Raw genomic sequence first — 22,085 nt, 5'->3', positions numbered from 1 at the left:
TACATGATGTCCAGTGACAAAAAATAAGTAGTCCCTCTAATATTGATGAATTTTTGATAGATCTTTTTCTGACATTGTGTATAAAGAGATTTAATGTTGTCTCTCATGTCTCCTCATGGAAGTGGAAAAGATTTATTGGGGTGAGATTATTCGCTTTTAGAGTACATATTTTCTTCATCTTTGTATGTGTAATTCCAGAAAGTCTTTCCTAAATTGTTGAATTAATTGACCTTCCCAATAGGCGATTTGGAATTTCCATGCCATCAGAAAATGTTTTTAGTTATCTTGACAATCTAGAGAATGAAAATATTGCTTGGATATTTTATATTTCTCTTTCTTTTTAATAGGCTTTATCTTTATTTTCTTTGTAAAGATCATTCTTTGTTGAAATAAGACCTCGAGATTCTTTGTCACTCTCTTTTCTCTGTTCTGCAAATATAAAAGAAAATTGGGTCCTAGAGACTTTCACTGTCTGCTTTTCCTGAAGCTTCTTTTGGCCTATATATGAGGGAAGTACTCCCAAATGGAATATTAGGTTCCTTTTTAAAATTGTCTTATTCCATCTGTTGGAGGATGCAATTTTGATTTTACCACACACAGGTAACAATTGAGGGAACTCAAAGTATGTGAATTTACTTCCCTGTCTTGTGAAACCTAAACTGGAGAGGCATAACTTCACCTTCACCTGGAAGATCATAAATAGAATTGCAAATTACTCCACTTTAAATTGGGACAGTTTCAAACATCAGGTTGTAAAGCGGCAGGGTCGCAACTCTATATTCCAGATGATTATTTCACAGCTAGCTCTAATAGCACACATAGTGTCTCTAAGTGGAGATACTTTGTTCCTCTTTGTCTTCTTTTCTTTACCTCCTCATAGAAATGTAGGACTTTTTAAGCTTCTAAAATTTGCCTCAGTGTAAAAACACTGCACAAACTATTATACCAATTAGCCCTTTTCCAACTTTACAGTGAATTTCTGTGAGATGATTTCACCTTCCTTTAGCCATTGGTGAAGATCTTCACAACAGAGTGCTACTTTCTAGTTGTGGTTAGAGAAGCTTTTCAAATGGATACCCTGAAACTGCAGGAAATTTGGGGTGTTATAATGCCTTTAGCACATACACTATGTACCTTGTAATGTTTTACTTTGAATCCAAATACCTTACTACATCATCAGTCTTGTTCCTATATACATCTTCACATTTCTCTGCAGAACATCCCATAGCAATCATATTTGGATAAACATAGGTTAAGCCTACATCAAATCTATTCTCCTGACATCTCCTTTTGTGTCTGCTAATGATCCCTTTGATGATGGTTGCCATGTCTGGGAACCTGTGCTGAAGGACAAAGAGACAGATGGCTGAAGGTGCTGGTGGTATTCTTCAGATTGGAAATGGCTCTGGACTTGGTTATTGATGTCCTTCTCTCTGTGGAAGCTTGGTTCTGGGCCACAGCCAAGTAATGGCTGCTGTGATAGCTACTTGATGGCTACAGTGATTTGGCTTGCTTCTCCTGAGTAACCACTGCCTGGCAGGATGTGCATAAAATGATCCTTGCAACAGTTGTCTCCTGCAGTGGCCTCTGGAGCCCAGAAAGAGATGGTACTGTGGCAATGAGTGGAGGTTTAAAATCAGTCCCAAATGGCCCATAAATACTTGAAAAATAACCTTCAGTATCTTAGGCTACTAGAAAATACAAATCAAAACAATAGTGTAAATCTATCTTATTCCAGAAACAATGGCCATCATCAAAAATGACAAGCTGTTGGGAAAAGAACATTTCTTCATTGCTGATGGGAAAGTAATCTAGTACAACCCACTATGGAAACCAGTACAGAGATTACTCAAAAAACTAAAACTAGAAATTGTATTTAACTCCACTATTCCACTTCTAGATATCTTCCCAAAACAGTTAAGGACATCATATTACAGTGATACACAAATGCCATGTTTATAGCAGCACAGTTTTAGCAGTTAAGTCCTGGAAGTGGCCAACATGTGCATCAGCAGATGAATGAACAAAATGAATGTAGTATATACATACAATAGACACAAAAATTTAAGTAGGAAAATGGCTGCACTTTTGAGACCATAATGTTAAGTGAAAAAAAATGAGAAGCAGGAAGTTAAACACCACATGGTTTCTCTCAATGAAAAACCAAAACTACAAGTAATTCAATGATCAAAATAAAAGATAGGTGATAGGGAATGGGAAAGTGGATTTGGTGGAGATAGGAAAGGGATCTGGTCATGGTGAGAAGGAGAGAGAGGAGGGGAAGGAAAAATATACTGATTAACTATATATATATAACTATAACTGATATATATATATATATATATATATATATATATATATATATATATATCAGTTCTCCAAGATGAGTTTGATGATTAGATGTTCAAGCATATATTAACAAAAATATCATAATGTGCTGCTACCACACTGGAAGCAGTAGAAGAGTAGAGAACAATGCTTCAGTGTTGCCAGGCCTGGGAATGGTGACAGGTGACACTGGTCCCCTCTCTGGATCTGCAGCTACCATTACATTTCTCCTCCACCCTGGACATGTAGAATGTTGACAGGCTCCTACCCTAGCTCACAGCTTCCACTTTTCCTTCTAACTAGAAGCCAACAGGATGCTTCACAATTAGGAAAGGGGATGAACAATGCTGATATCTTCACCATTTTTCATTTCCCTTGCCTGAGCCAAGACTGGCTTCAAAGCAGCTCAACTCTCCAGACTCCAACACAGTTGCAGCTTCTGCTGGGAAGGGGTCTATATTTCTCTTATTCTGACTCTTTTTATATATTGTGGGGCATTTTCATTTCTCCTTTAAGCATTTGGCTCTTAAAATATTTCCATTTAAGTGTTTTTCAGTTTGGTAGTTTGATCTCAATGCTTTGTACATGCTAGGTGGTTGCGAATTTCCCAAGTTCCTCTTTGTCTTGGAAGCATCTTGTTTCTCCATTAATTTCTAGAGACAGTTTAGCAGGGTATATAAATCTGAGATGGAGGTTATTTTCTTTCAGGGCTTGGAATATTTCACTCCAGGCTCTTCTTGACTTGATGGTTTGTGTTAAGAAATCTGCCATTATTCTGATGGGCCTTCCTTTATAGGTTGTCTGTTTCTTGTCTGTAACAGCTTTTAATGTTCTGTGCTTATATTGAGTTTCTGGATGTAGCTCTGTTTTGTTTGCAGGTGGCTGGAGTTCTGTATGCCTCATATATTAGAATATCATTTCCTTTTCCTATATTTGGGGAGTTTTCCTTAATTATTTCTGTGAATAACCTTTGTAGTTCCTTTGTTTGTACCCCTGCCTCTTCCTTAACATTCTTTATTCATAAGTTATAGATCCTCTTGTCGTCTTCTAGCCTTTGTATTGTTATGGCTTGTTTCCTTGTTATTTTTAAAAAGTATTCTCTTTTATAAGCCCACTTTGCAAAATTGTTCTCCAGTTTGGATAATCTATCCTTAGTTTCTTTCAAGCTGCTTTGCCATCTTTCCATAGAGCTTTTAATTTCCTGGTAATCTCTTAGAATCTGCTTCATGTATTCTATATTTTCTTTATATTCTTCATCAAATGGTTCTCTCCTTTGTTTGAGTTCTTCCCTTCTTCCATCTGTGTCACTTGAGGGGTGCTTAGTATCTCTTTTATTAATATTCTTATATCTTGCTTTACTTGGCTAAATATTTCACTTTTGAATTCATCTATGAGATCCTGAATGTATCCGTCTATGTCCACTGGCACCAGGTCTGATATTGCATGTTTGTTGTTCTCATTCTCCCTTGTATTTTCCTGTCCTAGGTCAATGTTCTCAGGGTTGGGAACTGGGGACTTTTTATTGTTGCTTCCTCTTCCCATCTTTTTTGCTCCTTCCAGGAGGCGCCAGTTTCCTTCTTTGTTGGTTACAATTCTTCTGAAGTGCACTAGCTAATGGACCCTTCCCACTGCCATGTGCTAGTGAGTTGCAAACAAGGACAGCATATGCTGGTGCCTCCCCTCTGAATCAGTCAAGTTGCTGTGGCCTGCACTGTATTACTATGCGCCACCTCCCCTATGAGTCAGTCAAACTTCTGAGGCTTCACTGGGTTAGTGTGGTTAGTGTGCACCACTGCTGTAGGGACTTGATTTCAAATAATCTATTGGGTCTCAGCCAGGTCATGTGACCCAGGCCCAGCTCACTTCACTAATCCCGTTCAAGAAGGAAATAACTGACTGAAGTCACTGCTGCCCCTTGTACTTGCCAGTCCTGCCAGGTCCCAGAATGTCATCTGCTGGAGCCCCCCTTTCTATGGAATGGCTCCACTCCCAATACTCACCACAGGTTGGTGTATACACCTTGCCAACTCAGCTCTCCATTTGGCTCACCAACCCCCAAACTCGGTGTAACTGCACCTCCAGTGAGTCAAAGCAGTGGGACATGGGATGGCTAGGCAAGTCGCAGTGGGACCTTGGCAAGTCACAGCAGGACCTCAGGTGGCCAGTAAGTCACCTGCTACTGTGGGAACACTGGGCCTTTAGCTGTTTCAATAATAGCACCGGGACTGTATGTTTTGTTGGCTCTTCTCACCTTAATTTCTTCTTGGGATGTGAGAATTCATCTCCCTCTGTTTGGGGTTCCCCACTCTGTATTATATTGAATTCTAAGTTGACTATCTCAGGGAGCCTCTTTAGCTGGTTGTTATCTATCCACCATCTTTGCTCCTCTCAAACCTCTTAATTTTTAATGTCGCCATACAAAATGCAGAATATTAGAAAGGATAGGAGAGAGAAGGGAAGGATACAAAAATGAAAACAAGTTGTTTTACATGCATATACCCACTCCAAAAGATGATTGTAAAATGCATGCACTGCAAGCATGTATTAATAAAAAGACACAAAAAAGCAGAATATTGTAAATAAATGAACAACATGCAAACCAAGTGACTCATTCTGAAAAACAATGATGTGAAAAATAAAAAGACAGAGAATTAATCTAGTATATTTGAACTTTAATAGGTTCATTTAGGTAACAAATTTTATAGGGATATCTGCAGAAGTAATATACATGCATTAGAGTTAGAATGTGTCTTGCATAATGAAGTGATCAAATAGTAATAATCAAACACTGGCTGGTCAGTCCAGTTACTGCCTTGATGGTTAAAATAATTCATTTTTCTCAGTGCAATCCATCCCTCTCTTATTAAGAAACATGTAACTACATTTAGGACTGACCTATAGAATCTGGAAGTCTTTCCTCTTCAAATTCCCTTTTCCTGAGCAATGGACATTACCTATATGTCACATAAGCAAGTCAGCTCTTAGTGAGACAGGATCTGGACAATCTTTAAGGGTCATTGTTCCTTACAGAGCTATATGCCAGATAATCCATTGAAAATGTGTTTAGGGCTGTTAAATAGATGGCCATATTAATGTTTTTGGTTGGGTCATTGAACACAACTGTTTGCAGTCTCACTGTTTGAATGTTAACTTTGTATGCTTTGATCCTGTGACTTGAGAAACTATCTCTAAGATGATAATGTGTAATCTATTAACTGGTGATTTCTTACTGTGTTTTTTTTTTGTAGTCCTGTATTACTTGTACCCTTACACTGCTTTGTTTTGTTTTGTTTTTTTCTCTTTTTCCTTTTAAATAAAATTTTAAAAAATAGAAAAAAAAGAAGTTTGATGTAAAAAAAAAATTAACCATAAATGGACCAAGAAAATTGGATCTTTGTATCTGGTATCATGACCAGGTATGGCTGCATTCACAATTATCAACTGGTGACCCGATAGAGAATCGGCCCTATGCTGAGGATAGTGCATGGAAGTTAGAAGCCATACTCACTGCTCCAGTATATTTCTTACCTCCAGGATCCTTAAACTGAAAGGCCACTATTGTCAAGTTTATTTATACTTTATATTAGGGTTTGGGTTGTTCCCTCCCCCATATTACACTGTAAAATGATCACTGATTTATGCCAAATAGATCACAAAGTAATCTACCATCTTTGAAAGTGATGAATTTTATTATTGCATTAAAAAGAAATTATTTAACAGTTTACAGATCTCAGCTGTTGTTTTGAACACTGTGAATGTCCACTACTTATTTCAGTAGTATTTACAATAGGATGCAATTTACATGCCTTAACTGCATGATTTTGGGTGGAAACCATTTTATAGATATGAGCAAAGCTTTACTTGAATAACATCCTGACCTATATGCCTTTTCCAGTTATTAAAGCATACACCAAATTTTGACAAAATTAGAATTCCTTTTTCAAGCTTTGTTTCTGTGAAACTTGAACAAGTAGCTGTGCCTGGAAAATTTAAATTATGTGGGAAAAAATACAAATGGCAGACACAAAGCAATATCAAGTTTAAAGATGAGCTACAATGTACCTGGCCATTGAATTACTTGATCAGTTAGCAGAATGGGATACAGGAATGTTTTATCCTTGCCTTACCTAGGAACACAAGTCCAAAGAAAAAGACTCATCACAGAAGGAAAACTATCCTACTGAATCTCCTTAAGGCTTCCTTCATGTTCCTGTTTCTCAAACTATAGATAAAGAAACTCAGCATTTGAGGGATCACAGAATACATCATTGAATAAATCTGTAAGTGTGGATCAAATGTACTTCCCCAAATCTGTCCCCTAAAATAAGGAAATAACTGATAAATGGGACCCACATGTGGAAAAGGCTTTATACTTTCCTTCCAGTGTTGGCATTCTCATGACAAATGATACAATATGAATGTAAGAGAAAATAATTCCAGAGATAGGAATACCACCAAACATGCAAGCAGTAACATATATCATGGTGTAGAGAATATGTGTATCAGAGCAGGCAAGTTTGATAACCTGGGTAAGTATACAGAAGAAGTGGGGAATTTTCATGTTTCTGCATAAGGACAGCTGAGGCAGCATCAAGCTGTGGAGCAGAGTATCCAAAGTGCTAAGCAAAAGAGATAACAGAGCCAGCAGACCACAGACACTAGGATTCATAACGGTCATGTAATTGAGGAGTTGACAAATGGCTACATAATGGTCATAGTCCATCAATGCCAGGAGGAAGTTATCCAAGAATGCAAAAATGATAACAAAGCCTACTTGGTTTAGGCTGCTTGTGTAGGTTATGTGCTGATTTTGGCTCAAATATCCACCAGCATCTTTGAAGTTGCGGTTGTGCTCATACAAATGTCAGTAAAGGATAGGTTAGAAAGGAAGAAGTACATGGGAGTGTGGATGTGGGAGTCAGTGATGACAGCCAGGATGGTGAGCAGGTTTCTCAGGATGGTGACCAGGATGGTTCTCAGGATGGTAAATTAACAGTAGAGGGTGAAGATAAGGATTTGTAGTTCTGGGTCATTGGTCAGTCAGTCCAAACAGTAGGAATTCTGAAACAACTGTTTGGTTCACATATTTCATGCTGTTGAAGGGGCTGTTGGAAAAAATGAAGTAAAAGAGAGTAAGATGTATAGACAACAAGGGAAGTACTTACAAACATACTAGGAAAATATTTCTGTACACACTTTGAATTTCCAGAAATTTGGAAATAAATTCTATTGTTAAACCTTGCAACTTTTGGTACTTTTTTGTGGGAGCCTAGAAATAATTATAGTCCTTAAATTCACTCCCTACCTTTATCACAAAATACAAATAAATATAAGAATACTTTATAAGTGGCACATGTTAAACCTTGCAACTTTTGGTACTTTTTTGTGGGAGCCTAGAAATAATTATACTCCTTAAGTTCACTCCCTACCTTTATCACAAAGTACAAATAAATATAAGAATACTTTATAAGTGGCACCATTGTGAGAAGGGGTAAATTTCTAAAGAGAAACAATGGCATCCTTTTTCTTGGAGAGTACAAGACCAGCAGAACCAAAGAGGGGTGAATCTGGGATCTAATCATGTACAAGAATATGTCAAGAGAGTGACAGACTTTTGAAAGAAATCACACCATACATGATTCCCATTGTATTGCATTTTCTCTCCTCCTTGATACCCTGGTTGACATTTCAGTAGAACATCTACATTATTTTCTAGAGCATTTTGTAAGAGACACTTTGTAACCCAGCCAGATTCAAGAGCAGCAATGATCAGCATCTCACCTGAGCAGTGAAGATGTGTCCTTAACAATTGAAGAGAGGCAAAGGAGGCAGTGAGCTCCACATTGGTAGATATCAGCTCAGGAAGGAACTAAAATGTTTCTCATGTCAGAAGGTGGCCTGCTGAAGTCTCTGCTTCAATGGAGGTTCAATATCCAAGCCTTCTCATTAGATCAGCTCTTTTCCTGTTGCTTGGATCCCAGTGGAGTAAATCTTTAATAACCCAATCTACACAAGAGATGAGTATAATGGCTATTTTCCTAACTCTTTTTTTTATTTAAAGAAAAGGAAACAAAAATATACATGGAGATTTTAAAAAGGGTAGAAATAATACAAAATTACAGAAAAATAAATGGTAAGAAATCACTGGTTGACAAGTCACATATTGTCATCTTAGAAATAGCTGTTCAGGTTACAAAATTAAAGTATTTAAAATGACATTCAAAAAGTGACACTGCAAACAGTTCTGCTCAATGATCAAACAAAAACTCAGTAATATGGTTATCAGTCCTACACATTTGTTTTACATCTCAAAGAGGGTAAGATTAAACATTTCAAAACAGAACGAAACAGTTAAAAAAACAATTTAAAGAAATACAGATTTCAAAGCAAGTCCACTGGAGATTTTCACTATCTAACTGTCTCTAGTTTCTTACAAATAGTTGTCCCCATCTTCACCCACATTATATACATATTGCAAACTATAGAACTAATCAAATAATTACAGGATGATGAAGGCTTTTTAGGTCTTCAAGATCTACCATTGGGGAAGACAATAATAACTACCATCGCATCTCTCATTCTCTTCGTGGTAGCCATCCCCATCTTTACATATGTTGAAATTGAACTTAAGAGACTACACTAATATTCTGATCAGTGAATAATAGTATTGCTAGAATTTATATCATACTGCTACAAAATTAGCATTGGGTTTTTTAGTGTCTCTTCTTCAGAGTACCTGTTCATTACATCTTGCATTATATAATCTGTTCCCATAAATAATTTTTTTAAAAAGTCTCATGTGTGAATTTCTACATATATATCTATCCTCTCTGTATTGTAGGGAAAAACAAATCATAACAAGACAGCAAAACAAATTCCTAGAAAAACATGCAATGGATAAGACATATAAGACCACAAGATAGGTGATCTTCCGTAGTTACTATATTTTCTCTTCTTATTTTCAATAAATTTGTCTACATCATTGCTTAATATAGTTAAACATAATATTACCTATTTTTATAAAAAACACAACTTTGAAAGCTAATTGTAGGATTTGAGAGCTGTTAATAATTAATACCACTATGGATATCCTTTACATCTTGTCATCTTCAGAGTAGTTGCCTCTACTTTTAGGTTTGATACTAACAAGCATACCAAACTCAAATAAAATCAGCCAAGGCAAACCCGTGGTCTTATGAATCAGATGCAAATAAGATCAGTCATAGTAAGACAATGTAAGTAATACAGGATTTCAGTTTAAGTTAATGGGAAAGTAAGGACAGTTACCATGGTATAACCTGCTATTTTTGGGTCAGATGTCTGTGCCCTCAAATCTGACATGAGTGGACAGACCAGAACAAATTAAATTCAAACCACATATGACAATAAGACTACTGTGTCTTTTAAATCCTGATACACTATTAACAATGACCTCTACCTTTTTTTATAGTGTTTCAGAGCTGTCTATACTAAGGACTATAGCTTACCATCTCTGCCTCATGTCTGCTACTCCACTTTTCTGCTATAATTTGTCCACCTTATTCCCTCATTCCACTGTCTGCCCCGTTCATTGAGGCTCTCTGCCACTGTTGCTGGAATCCTGGTATTTCTTCCTCTCTTTCTCTGAAATGTCCTTCAGCACTCTCTGTAGGGTTGGATTGGTGGCCAAGAACACCCACAGTTCCTGCTTGTCTTGGAAGCATCTTATTTCTCCATTAATTTTGAGAGAGAGTTTTGACAGGTATATGAGTCTTGGTTGCATATTATTTTCTTTCAGGACTTGGAATATTTCTCCCCATTCCCTTCTTGACTTAAGAGTTTGTGTTGATAAGTCGGTGTTATTTTGATAATTTTCCTGTTGTAGGTAATCTGCTTCTTTTCTCTGGCTGCTTTTAATATTCTGTTCTTTTGGTGGATTTCTGGAATCTTGATTATTATATGTCTAGACGTAGATCTGTTTTGGTTGTAGGTAGCTTGTGTTCTGTATGCCTCTTTTATCTGGATATCATTTCTTTTTGCTATACATGGGAAATTTTGCTTTAATATAACTGTGAATATTCTTTGCATTTCATTCTTGGTTGCTGCTGCTTCCTCACTCACATTCTTTATTCTTAAGTTATGTATCCTTTTGTCGTCTTCTTGCATTTGAATTGTTTCTTTCTGGTTCTTTGTTATTTTTAAGAGGTTTTTTCTTTCACGATCATATGTCATAAATCTCTCTTCAAGTTTCAGAAGGCTGCCTTTAGTTTCTGTCAGGGCATTTTGCCAGCGTTCAATGGAGTTTTTAGTTTCCTGGTAATCTCTTTGATCTGTTTCATGTATTCTAAGTTATGTTTAAATTCTTCTTCAGAAGTTTCTCTTTCTTTTCTGATTTCCTCAGTTCTTCCATCTGTGTTCTCTTGGGCGGGGCTTGTCATTTCTTTACTTAATCTCTTTATATCTTGCCTCACTTGGATCAGGAGTACAGCTTTAAATTCATCTATGAGGTCATGGAGGTATTTTTTAATTTCAGCTGATGCTGTGTCCAGTATTGAATGGTTACTGTGCTTGTTCTCTTCAGTGTTTACTTCTCCTGGACTTATTTTCTCATGTTGGGCAGATTTTTTTTTATTCTTATCTCTTGTCATGTTTCTGGTTTCTTTCAGACTGGAGTGTCCTGGGGGTCTCTGGCCCTCTCTGTATTGCTTAGGGCCTTTCAGAAGCGTGCTGACTTGAGTTTTTGCTGTCCTCCCCAATTTGATGTTATCTGGAGTAGGCTGGGATGCGAGGGCGGTACAGGCTAGCCTCCAGCCTCTGTGCCAGCCAATTGTAAATTAGGCTGTACTTTCTGGATGTCACAGAGTTGCGACTATTTTGTATCTGCTTATTGGACCCCAAGCAGAGGCTTGGTTCAGCCCCAGCAGATCCTGCCAATTCTCTCTGTGCCAGAAGCAGCTGACTCATGTCACCATGGCACAGGGTTCTGCCCCAATCCCAGCTGTTCTCTTCCAGACTTCTCTGTGCCAGGAGCACCAGGACAGCAGGTCTGCCCAATTCCAAGATGTCTTCCACTAGTTCTCTGTATGATGCTGAAGCCAACATGGCGCCAGGCTCTGCCCAATTTCAAGATGTCTTCCACCAGACCTCTCTATGCCAGGGGTAACTCGGTGATGTCACCAAGCCACAGGTTCTGCCCAACTCTAAGATGTCTTCCGCCAGACTCTCTGTGTTACTGATGTCGCCATGGTGGCAGGCTCTGCCCTATTCCAAAATGTTCTCTGGCCAGTCACAGCTACCCCGGGACCCAGTCCCTAGTACTCACCAGGGCTCGGTGCAGGTCTTCCTCTTGAGTCTACTGCACACTATGATGCTTGCCTTCACTGCATTCCCGGCACAGTGTGGAATGGTCAGAAAACTGCATAGCATTCGGCTTCAGAGCTCCAGAGAGCTCTTGAGACCTTGTTTGCATCAGTACATGTTCAGTTGACTGTCTTCCATGTCCAGTGCAGGTTCATTTGATTGTCTTCATCATAGAAAATGTGAAATTTATCTATTGAATTACAGAACTTTTCATAGTTACAAAAGTATCACCGGAGAATAATATCACAGAAACTGCTGTTTAAACTAACCCTGAGACATACAGTAGTCTATTTTCCAAAATGCAATTTTTCTATACTTTAGATATTTTAAAATCAGGTATTTTCACTGTTCATTCCTGCCTGAAAAAATAAAGAGAGATCTGTCAGCTTTTCCCTGGTTAGACTTATAAAAACATCTTTTCAATTCCACCACTATTGTTTCAATGTACACTGTGTATTAAAAATTTGTGGCTTCAAGTTGTGATTTTTTCCTCTTTAACTCAGGTGTTCAGTTAGCTACAAAATGACCCATAGGTTGGTTTAGCCATTCTCAATATTTTAGTCACATTTTAATCATCATATAACAATTGGAGATGGTGTTCCTGGTTAGCATTCCTTTGAAAACATTTTAAATTTAATAAGTGAAATATTTTCCTGTATTCACCATTGATTAAGAGGTATAAATTAGAGGTACTAATAAAAATATATAATTTTCAGTGTAATAGTATAATTTGCAAATAATGTAATATGATATAATATAATATAATATAATATAATGATAGTATAATCATCTTTATCACCTCAGTTATTTTCACTTCAGTCAAATCAGTAAAGGTAAAATAAACAAAAGAATCAGTGTAGTTATAAAATAGAGAATTTTTTTGTATAACACAAAGAAAATTGTTAATATGTAATATCAAAATTTCCAAGAACAGAAAAGAATCCCCAAGCATAGTATGATAAGTAAGAAGCAGCAAAGGAAACCTGTGAATTTTTCTATATGAGCAAGTTAAGACTTTCACCCTGCAGATATTAAGTATTTTATTTCTTAAGACATTAGTTGCCAAGGGCAGAAGAGAACTTTCCTACTTAAAAAATGTATGCTCAAGAGATAAGCACTGCTAGATTGAGAAAGTGAGTTTAGAAGATTTGGATCCATCATAGCCATTGTTGATTTATCCTATTATATTGTTTTGAAGCCCTGTGTCACTTTCATTATTTTGTTTAATTGATTTTATTATCTGATGTTTCATGGGGATTTTAACATGTCTGATGGTATAGGCATCTACTTTGAAGATAACAAGAAGCAGTATGGTAGCCATTTTATTGCCTATTATCTTATTTAGAAGTCTTGTATTACATTCATTATTTGTTTTGATTGGCTGCATTCTGTTTTATTTGATTTGATTTGATTTGATTCTCTTAGAAAAATCTCTTGCAACCTTCAGGAAATCTTCCAAAGAATAAATGAAGTAAATTAACTGATTATTTAATGGATGGTTTTACCATCTTTACTACCCTAACCAGCAGCAGAATTCAGTAAATGAACTCAGGAGTGAAGTTTTCATGTTGGTGAAGTAATTGTAAACTTGACTGATAAGTAAGTAGCTGATGCTTCTTTGGACTGACTGCAGAATAACATGTGAGGACAAAATATCAAAACATAATAGAAACAATTCCTTCAAAGAGCATTGATACAAAATCAGGGGAGAAATGAGACTGGTCATAATGGAGTGGTGTAGAAAAAGTTTTAGACGCTATTCAAAAAAATTATGTGGCTTCCTGTGTGACTCCCACTGGTCTGCAGGAATGCTGTGCCAACAGCCACTGCCCTCAATGACCTTCCCCATCTCCTAGACCAAGTACTTGATCTTTGGCTTCCACTTCTCCTCCCAGAACCTTAGGATGGAGTGGATTAACCATGCTGATTTGAACAGAGACTCAGTGACCTCTCACCGAAACAGAAGATCTCAGCAGGCTCCAATCACTATGCTCCTGTGCTTCTCCTGGATTTTTCCTACAACTTCAACAACAAATTGAAGTTACAGCTTCACTAAGTAGAATAGGACCAAACAGGATGAAACAGAATGAACCCACTCAGAACAAAACCATGAAAGTGACATAGGATTTCAAAACACAATATTCCCCTATGATGCCTGGACTGATGCCACCAGCCTTCCCCTCAGCCCAGGACCACATATATCACTGTACCATACTCCTATGTGCCCTATGGATGCCCAGCCTGCCACCAGGCTTCCCCTTGGCCCAGGACCATGTACACCACTGTGCCATGCTTCCTGCATGCCACACAGATAATCAGCCCTAAAGAGTATTCAAAGACATACTAGACAAACTCAAGAACAACAACAGAAAGAAATCACCAGGTAGGACAAGCAATTAAACAAGGGCGAAAAGCAGAAATCAAACAACTGGAACATACGATGGCAAAGTCGAGCCAGTAAATATTAGTTATATCCATAAATGTCAGTGGCCTCAATTCACCTATCAGAAGAAATATGTTAACAAAATGGATAAAGAAACATTACCCCACAATATGCTATATACAAGAAACACATCTGACCCAAAAGGAAATTCATAGATTAAAAGGTAAAAGATGGAAAATAGTATTCCATGCAACAGGAACCCAGAAAAAAGCAGGAGTATAACTATTCTATTTGTAGACAACATGTACTTCAAACCTAACATGATTAAAAGAGATAAAGAGGTCACTACATACTCATTAGTGCAAAAATTCAAGAGGCAGAACTAACAATTATAAATGTTTATGCACCTAATACAGGAGCACCAAACCACATAAGACAGATACTAATGCATATGAAAAATCAAGCAGTGAAAGACACACACATACATGTATATACACACAGAGACAAAAGGTTGGAAAAGTCAGCTGAAGTCTGACGCTACCTACAGTTACACAGGCTGCTTTTGCTTGATTTATTTCACTTATCTTTGACACATCTTCATGAGGATTTTTACCCTGAGAATTGAGATATAATTATAGAGTAAAAATTATGTCTTTAACATACATGCACTGTATGCTGGAGAAGTACATATTGTGAAAATCATTATGTTGCAGTTCAGTAACACACACATTAATCAGATTGCTTTATACAAATGTAAAACGTCCAGTTTGAGATTTTTTTCCTCATTCTAAAACCAACTCCTGCAAGATACAATAAATTTAGAGCCAAAAATCTCACTTTACACCAAACAGTCATTGCTAATGTAACTGTTTTCTTCTTCCTCAAGGGAAGAAACAGCACTTCTTTCAAGGGGCACTCCTACTAAGATGTCTAAATATCAGAGTCCTTGTAAATTTTTTTAAGTTTCTATCTTCTACAAAGGAGGAACTTATTTTTATTTTTTTCATAAACTACTCTACATTTTCCTTATATTGAATTTAGTTATTAGTTAATTTGCTTTTAAATTTTATGTGATTATCTGTTTTCTAACTCATTAAGAGAAGAATTTCCCATAAGGTTGAAAATAATGTTATCAACATAAGTTACTTTGCTTCTCCTAGAATTAATTGCTAAAGCAGATTGCTTGTGAATCCAAGGGACAGGATTACCATCTTCCACTCTAAAGGAAGCATTTTCTAGTCACTGTTTGTGTTCTCTTGATTGCTGTCTTAACTCACTTAATGCTTAGTGAATGGTACACTTTGAAAGCAAGAGGAAATTTGGGAATTTATTTTAACAGAAAGTATTACAAATGTAAAGAACATTCATCAGAAATACAAAATCATTTAGAAATGCTCATTTTGTACTTTCCAGGGGTATTTGAAGAGATAAGTCAAGAGGATCAGATCAGCAGTTTGACAATGAGATCTTTGATATAGTGTTTGTCAAACTATGTGTATATATACCTATAACAAGTGCTGATAGGTACATAGGCCTAAAAGATAAACTATCTCATCTGAAACTGACAAGACATTCAAGTAATAATAAGATTCCATAAAATAAGAGAACATTGTTCCATAATAGACCATTGCTCTTCAAGCCTGGACCATGGATTGGTCTGTGGCTTGTTAAGAATCTGGACACACAGCAGGAGGTGATCAGCAGGTGAAAACTTTTCTGTAGGTACAGCCACTCACCATGGCTTACCTGACTGCCTGACTGTACTTCTGTCTGAGAATCAGTAACTTTAAGTTATCACAGGAGCTCAAATGCCACTGTGAACTATATGCAACAGACCTAGGTTCCATGCTCCTTAAGAGACTCTGTTGTATGATGTTCCATGGTGGAGCTCAGGTGCTGATGCTCATACCAGAAAATAGGTGAAAATAGGAATAAAAATAAGGAGAGATGTTTACATAGAAATCACAATAAATCAGTTTGTAGACTCCTATCAAAACTCTATAAGTGCACAGTAATGACAATTAAAGTGTACCTAGTCACCGAGGTTACAGTGGCAAGTGAGTTGATGTACTTACATTGTACTGCTGTATCTGATGGCATGATTTAGATCAGAAACCAACTTTAATTTCTATTTTCATAAGACCTGTACAATATTTACTTGCTTGTGCATTATAGTGAGTTGTATAATTATTACATTTTATACTATACTGCATTAATGATAGAAATAAGGTACAAAACAGACGTAATGCACTTGAATCATTGCAACCAGCTCCTCCCAGCCTGTGGAAATAATGTCTTCCAAGAAAATGGTACCCACTACCAAAAAGAATGGACACTGCTGCACTAACAGATAAACTGATACATTTTACTCTAATATTCCTTTTGTCTCAAGCTTTAGACTAGTAAGAAAGATCCATGTCTTGTGCTTTGTTTCAATCAATCATTTGTCACTTGTTATGGTTTGTATCTAGATGTCCCCCAAAGTCTCCTGAAGTCATGGGGAGTGAGCTTTTCATAGGCAGCTGAATCTAGTGTTTGACTGATTTACCATCCAGTGCTGAAATTAAGAGTTTGAGTGCTACACCTGTCCTAAAGTGTGCAGCCTTCATTCAACATACAGGACAGAAAAAGGCATGTCCCTTCTCTCTCTTCCTGCTGCTTTGACTATCTCCTGGGGCCATGAATGATTGCCCCTCTACCCTGCTTTGAAGTCTGCTGATTATCAACTGAAATGCGTACAAACTGTGAGCTAAATAAAGCTTTGTTCTTTAACTTTGAGTGTTGGATATTTTGTTGCATCAAAGAGAACTGCAATTCAGACAGCACCATTCTGAAGAAGCATCAATATTTAATACAGGAAGTAGGAGTTAGAAAAGAAAGACTGAAGAACAGCAGTCTGTCATGTAAACTTCTAAATAAGGGACTTTCTGCACTTTTATTACTGAGAGAACCTTGTTAAGTGAGCAGCTCTAGCTGTCTTTCTTGGGGAGGTAAAACTCCAGCTTCCTTAGGTAAGCAGTTATGACTACTGTCCATAATTACTTGGAAGCAGCTGAGACACAAAGAGGGGCTGTCTGTGCTGACTAGCTGCATGCTGGATTTGTTGTCCTTGACTAGTCTCTGAGGAGTGATTATACCACATGGATGAGACCAGCAATACTTACAAGGTAGGTGTGCTATTTTCTGGAGCGACAGATGCCTAATCCTGGACATATCTAGTAGACTTTGCGAACAGAGGCCTTACTGAAGTGGTGACGAACCTACAGCACATATGCCATAGTGGGCTGTTTGTGTCGCTGAAAGCTCTAGAAAGTTCACCATCACCGGTGCACTGAATACAGTATTGATTCACATATTAAATTCATTTGGAGCCAAATAATCTTTATAGACAAGCTTGGCATCCCACACCCATTTATAATTTCCATAGGAAACTTAATTTTTTGTTTGATTCCAGATGAAGTACGCCCATATAAAACACACTCCCTAAGTGAAGCAAATGCCATTCCTAAAATGAGCAAACCCACAGTAATCTGTTTGATTTAGAGCAGTGGTTCCTTACCCTAACTTCACATTAGAATAACCTGAAAAGATTTTGTAAGGCACAAATGTGTGAAACTCTGTCCTTAGGTTTGGATTAAGGTATTTCCAAGTGGAGCTGGATCATAATTAAGTGATTCTAACAAGGGAGTAGGTTCAGAGTCACAGATTTTGAAGAAGTTTGGGAGGTGTGATTCCCCTAAGTAGAATCAGAAGGTCCTTAGAATTTACAGCATCCTTGAACTATAGCTGATATTGGCTAAATGAATCTATGCAAAATAACAGCTGGTTAAGTTCTAGAAGTCATTTTAAAACAAAATGGAATAAAAAGGAAATAAGAGAAGAGAGAGAAGGAAAATAGAAGTAGAAAGAGGGAAGAAAAACATTTGAATATTTTCATGGGTTGTGAATGTCAATTCTTACTTTTTCTTTGTTTTAATTCACTCGTAGAAACAGTTTACAAATATTAAATTCATGTCAAATGTGCTAACTATGGAATGATGGCCTTTATTCCCAAAATACGTACAACAGACATTCATAGTTGTATCAAGATGTTTCATTCCTATCATGCCCAGGTGACTCTGCTGCTCATCCATAAACCATTTGTTTCATTTTATTCCATCATCATGTTTTCTATAGATTCACCTACAACATGAAATTCAAAAACCAAACATTTGTCTCAGAATTTCTTCTCCTAGGACTGACAGATGATCCAGAACTGCAGTCCTTAATTTTCAGCTTGTTCCTGTTTATCTACCTAGTCACCATCCTGGGAAACTTATTCATCAGCTCTGACTCCCACCTCCACAGCCCCATGTACATTTTCCTTTCCAATCTGCCACTCATAGATATCTTTATAAGTACCAGCATGATCCCAAAGATGCTCATGAACATGCAAGCACAGGATCAGAGAATCAGTTACACAGGATGCTTTTCTCAGATTTGTTTTGTATTAGTTTTTGGTTGTTTAGAAAGTTGTCTCCTTGTGGTAATACCTTATGATAACTAAGTGATTATTCGTCATCCTCTGAAATACACAATCATCATGCACCCTTATCTCTGTGCCTTGCTTGTTCTACTCTCTTTTTCATGATCACTGTGCATGGTCTACTCCACAGTCTGGCAGCATTTCCACTGTCCTTTTGTACAAATGTGGAAATTCCACACTTCTGTGAATTCTCTCAGATCATCAAGATGACCTGTTCTGATACCTTTGTGAATGCCATGCTAATATATTCAGCAGGAAACACATTTTTTGGTGTCCCTTCTCATTGATATTGTTCTTCTCTTATATTAAAATCATCTGCTGTATTTTGAGAATGCCATCAGTTGGAAAAAGGTATAAAGCTTTTTCCACCTGTGGGTCTCATATATTTATTGTTTCCTTTTTCTATGGTACAGCTTTTGGTGTGTACTTGAGTGCTACATTTACTGACTCTTCCACTAAGAATATAGTAGCTTCAGTGATCTACATCGTGATCCCTCAAGTGATGAATCTCTTTATCTACAGTTTAAGCAACAAGCAAATGAAGACAGCACTGAAAAATCTCGTAACTGAAAAACATTTAATATGTTGGTGTCATAGACTTTGAGCTACATTTTCTAGAATGTGACAAAATGAGAAAAACATAGGTTGGACAGAAAGCTTGGGTCTTATGTCTGTATGATCTTCCAAAATGCCTGCAAAAAAGATGTTTAACCACATTTCAACTTAAACTTTGTAATTTCCTTTGACTTATCCAATTCTGTGATGTTTCACAAACAATTTCAACTTCTAAATTCCATTTAATTGCTCTGACATTTGGAACCACAATGTGAATTGAGGCCACAGTTTTAGCAATTCTTTTTTTTGGATTTTTTTTTATTTAAGGAAAAAAAGGGGGAAAAAACAGAAAAAGGGTACAAGTAATATAAAATTTAAAAAATAAACAGTAAGAAATCACTAGTTAATAGATTACACATTCTCATCTTAGAAATAGTTGTTTAAATTACAAAATTGAAGCACCTAAAGTGGACTTTCAAACAGTGAGAGTGAAAACAGTTTTGTTCAGTGATCCAAAAAACACTCAGTAATATGGTTATCTATCTTATACACTTAAACATATATGCAGTTATAACCTTTAGAGCACTTTCTTTTCTTTTTTTCTTTTTTGTAGAATGACAATTACACATTTTGGGTTTTATTACTCCCACAGTTCTTATTACTTTTTTTGAAGAGAGTAAAACCAAATGCAACATATCAGAACAGAGTCAGTCAAATCAAAAGGATGGGCATAATAGATAATGTAAAAATAAAATATAAGGTGATCAACAATGGTTACCATACTGCCTCTTGCTATTTTAAGAAGAATTGGTAGTTATAATAAAATTGAACTAACCAGGAAAGAATAAAACCAAAGCATTGGAGACATTACAGGACTTTAAAAGAAAATAATAGTCAATTGGAATGGGTGTCATAATGATTCTTATTGTCTTCACAGTTATGCCTATACTTTCGATCTTGGTACTATCAAGCAAAGCAGAATAGAGGAAAATCAGTCAAAACAAGATGGTGAGGGCAATACAGGATTTCAAATCAAGTTAATAGGAAATCAAAGTAGGTTATTATAATGTATCCTGCTATTTTTTATTTTCCCTTAATTAAAAAAGAAAAAAGTAAATAATTTAAAAAAGGGGAGATTGAGATAAAAGAGGGCATAACAACAGAATAGCGCAGGTCAAGTCATAACCATTTAAGCAAACCAGTATTTCACCACAAAATATCCTGACATAAAAATAGTTACCACAGTGTCTCTTTCCTTAAAATCTTTGCATATAACTTCTCATACTGTAGCATCAAACATATCACGACACTATAAAACCATTCAAGAGAATGACATTATTACAGGGTATTTAGAGTCAATTGACAGAAAATGAACAACTCCTTGTCTATAAAAGTTTTTGCTTATATTATCATATATACAATCCAATAAGATACAACCTTTTAAGACCAATGGAGACTGAAGAATACACGTTTGATGGGATTTCAAAATAAGATGATACTAAATCAGCATTAGCTATTATGATGTTTGTTTTCTCCAAAATTGCTGTTCCTGCCTTCTGATCTTCTCTGCCTCATTTCTGTTGAGCTCTTTTTTCTGCCGTTTGTTGTCAGTTTGTCATTCTTCATTTCATTCTCTGCTCCATTCATTGTGGCCTCTCTGCTACTATTTCTGGAATCTTGGTATTTTCTTTTTTTAGACTATCCTGCAGTATTCTCTGTAGGGTTGAATTAGTGGTTGCCAATTCCCCTAGCTCCTCTTTATCCTGGGAGCACCTTGTTTTTCCATCAATTTCTAGGGACAGTTGTGTAGGATATATCAATCTTGGCTGGAGGTTATTATCTTTCAAAGCCTGAATTATTTCCCCCCATGCTCTTCATGATTTGATGGTTTGTGCCGAGAAGTCTGCTGTAATTCTGATGGGTGTTCCCTTGTAAGTGAACTGTTTCTTGTCTCTGATGGCTTTTAATATTCTGTTCTTATATTGGATTTCTGGAATTTTGATTATTATATGCCTGGGTTGGGTTGATTTGATTATTATATGTTCTGTTTGGGTTGTAGATTGCTGGGGTACTGTATGCCTCATATATCTGAGTATCTTTACCATTTGCCAAATTAGGGAAATTCTCTTGGATTATTTCTGTGAATAGCTTTTGTAGTCCACTTCTTTGTGTCCCAAGTTCTTCTCTTATGTTCTTGATTCTTAAGTTATAGATCCTCTTATCATCTTCTAGTTTTTGTATTGTTGCTGTTTGGTTTTTTGTTATTTTTAAGAAGTTTTTCATTTCATGCTTCCATATTACAAATCTGCCCTCCAGTTCAGATAGTCTGTCCTTAGTTTCTTTCAAGCTGTTTTGCCAGTTTTTGATAGATTTTTTTAGTTTCCTGGTAATCTCTTTGAACCTGCTTCATGTATTCTATGTTTTCTCTATCTTCTCCATCAAACAATTCTCCCCTTTTTTTCTGTTCTTCCATTCCACCATCTGTTTTTTCTTGGGCAGTGCTTAGCATTTCTCTAACTATTCTGCTTATGTCTTGCTTCAGGTCATTAATAACTTCATTCCTGAACTCATCTATGTGGCTCTGGAGATAGGGCTTTATATCTATTGGTGCCGTGTTTGCTATGTGTGTTTCTCAGGATTGGGGGCCAAGGACACTTTCTTGTTGCTCCCTCTTCCCACATTCTTTGTTCCCTATATTTAAGCATGTATAGGAGGCCCAGCTTCCTCCCCTGTCGGCCACAGTCTGTTTGAATTGCACAGGCTAGGTGTTCCCACCCACAGCAGTGTACTAGGGAGACACAGACCTGGGCATCCTCTGCTGGGCCCACCCCTCCAGGTCAACCTACCCCAAGGCTTCACCTCTAGGGTGCACCTTCAGGGACTGGGACCTGAGTTGGGCTAGCCTATTGGGTCTCAGCCAGCGGCATCTCACAGGCCAGGCACTCCCCACCAATC

At 36.9% G+C, this 22,085-nt stretch overlaps 2 pseudogenes; one reads left to right on the top strand and one right to left on the bottom strand.

Annotated features, from left to right (window-relative positions):
- Positions 1-17,371, bottom strand: part of LOC106027886 (olfactory receptor 7G1-like) — a 40,013-nt pseudogene extending 22,642 nt beyond the window's left edge.
- Positions 17,372-18,239: 868 nt separating this feature from the next.
- On the top strand, positions 18,240-19,179 carry LOC100717654 (olfactory receptor 7G2-like; annotated as a pseudogene).
- The last annotated feature ends 2,906 nt before the right edge of the window (positions 19,180-22,085 follow it).

Source organism: Cavia porcellus, unplaced genomic scaffold (assembly GCF_034190915.1).
Source record: "Cavia porcellus strain 051 isolate PalLab524CR breed Dunkin Hartley unplaced genomic scaffold, mCavPor4.1 scaffold_1, whole genome shotgun sequence".
In the NCBI taxonomy this organism is placed as follows: domain Eukaryota; kingdom Metazoa; phylum Chordata; class Mammalia; order Rodentia; family Caviidae; genus Cavia; species Cavia porcellus.
The sequence above is the reverse complement of the archived record's forward strand: the minus strand, read 5'-3'. Positions and strand labels throughout refer to the sequence as shown.